A 2,500-nucleotide genomic window follows, 5' to 3' on the forward strand; every position below is an offset into this window, starting at 1 on the left:
CAGGCAGTCAGAGAGAGACAGTCGTATTGTGCCTGTCAGACTGCCTGCAGCCTAAAAGCGGTACGGACGGAGTTGTTTTACCCAGGCTGGAAGCGTTGTCACACAGGCTTGTGACAGTAACTCAACGCGGAAGGATTTATTTCACAATAAACTGGTAAACGCACACCAATGCCTGCTCCTGTCAGTAGGAGAGAGGGAGAGAGTGACACAGAGAAGGGTGACAGAGGAGAGAGGGGACGGACTGGCCCATTGAATAGGCCTGCTTTTCAAAGGCGCAAGGCGCTAAATTAACGGCAGGTCGGAAGATAGGAGTACGCCGGTATTTAGCGCCGACACGCCCACTTTGGCCCATTCTGGGACTGCGCCACGCCCATTCGGCCTAAAGCCCATTTGGCAGCCTAAAGCCATATTGATATCGTCCCAAAACAGGCGCAAGGCACGTTTTTTTGCGTTTAAGGCCCGTTTTAGCGCCGAAGGCCTGTGGGAGAATAGGGCCCTTTGTGCTCAATTCTGATTCTTTGCTCAGATCTGAAGTTTCACCCAAAATACTTATGAGGTCTAAAGAAATCACTGTCCCCCCACTGACTAGATCCATCACAGCTGTCCTCCATGTCTGTAATCACGACTGACCGGCCCTCCCGCCAGCACAGAATAGTGACGAATGTCGCTCTGGAGGGACGTAAGTCACATTGAAGTCTGATATGGGCCACATGTCTGTTCACACCGAGGTCACATTCCAAAAAATCAGATTCAAATCAGATTTTTCCCCACATTTGAAAGCAGCCCAGGTCGGATTTTAAAAAGTCGCATTCCATGTGACTTTTACTGTTCACACAGTCATGGAAAAGACTGACCTGAGTCACTTAGGGGGGGAAAGATCAGATTTGGGCCACTTGTGCCTGCTGTGTGAACGTATAGTCACTCTGTTGGTCGGTTGGTCCACAAAAAGTTCATCACCCTTTAGCGGCCACAGTTTTTGCCCTAGGAGGCTGATTGTTTTGTGTGCAATGGAGGTCAGGTGTATGTGTGTGTGTGTGTGTGTGTGTGTGTGTGTGTGTGTGTGTGTGCGTGCGTGCGCGTGCGTGCGTGTGTGCGTGCGTGCGTGCGTGCGTGCGTGTGTGTGTGCGTGCGTGTGTGTGTTTGTTCATGCCAATTGACTAAAAGGGGGCAGTGGGGGAGTTGGGAATTTCAAAATGCTGGGTGGCAGAGGGCTGAAATTTGGCATGGAGGATTGGAGGTCAACTCTGTATGTGTGTGTGTGTGTGTGTGTGTGTGTGTGTGTGTGTGTGTTTGTGTGTGTGTGTGTGTGTGTGTGTGTGTGTGTGTGGCACAAACTGATTTCACCAAGTAACAGTTGTTCCTGGACCATCATTTCTTCCTAGTACGGGCCGGGAAAGCCCCGCCCCCAAACTCATTTGATTGGTCGCCGCAATTGCTTCTGAAAACGTGTGGCAAGTAAAAAAAGATGTGGTTGCTTGTAACTGCTGTAATGTTGTTTTGGCCGATAACGTTAGCTGCTTGCTAATGGATTTACCACCTGGTCAGGTAATAAATCCATTAGACACACCGTCTTGTGTGAAGTAATGCAACAGTCGCAAATATGCCTAACGTTACTACCGTTATGCTTATGGTCATGGAACATTGTTTGACTGACTGCAGTTGGTTATCTGTGGTGAGACTGCCTAATATTATAATGTTAGCTTGATGCTATACACGGCTAACTAATAGATTTACATTTATAGAAATGACCACCCAGCCCCACTGATAACATTACTGTCTTGTGTTGATAATGAATGCAACAGTCGTAAATATGCCTAACGTTACTACTGTTATGCTTATGGAACTTTATGTGACTGTTCAGTTTGGTTGCGTCCAGCTCACATCAACGTCAGGCATTAGACGGTACCAGGGGAGCAGGCTTTGACTGCAGTAGCTGCAGTGAGACTGCCTATTATTATAACATTAGCTTGATGCGAATCGCGGCTAACTAATATTGATTTACAGATTTAAATTTATAGAAATTATCACCCAGCTACTAATAACGTTACCGTCTTGTGTGGATAATGAATAGTCGTAAATATGCCTAACGTTACTGTTATGCTTATGGAACATTGTTTGACTGTTCAGTTTGGGCAACCCCAGACATTACACGGTACCGTACTGTATGTAGTACCTGTCTCATGTTAACGTGAATATCATTATCCACTTCCCCGAAGCCAATGTAAGCCAAAACACGACCAAACATGCCACAATAACGTCCGATAATTCATCCAGAATCCTTCCTGGGCATCTCGAGGCTGATCTGACCGATAAATTGTCCAGGTTGCCGTTTTCAAGTGACTTTTATAAGTTAACGTTACAAAGCAGCCAAGTGACATCATCCCCCGCCCATTGGGAGTGGTTTGGGAAAAAAGTAGTCCAAACTGCCCGAACGGCAGTGGGTGGGGCCAAGTGACATCATCCCCCGCCCACTGGGGCGGGGAAACATAGCGCTGGGGGG

Source organism: Poromitra crassiceps, assembly GCF_964638095.1.
Source record: "Poromitra crassiceps genome assembly, chromosome: 1".
NCBI lineage: Eukaryota > Metazoa > Chordata > Actinopteri > Beryciformes > Melamphaidae > Poromitra > Poromitra crassiceps.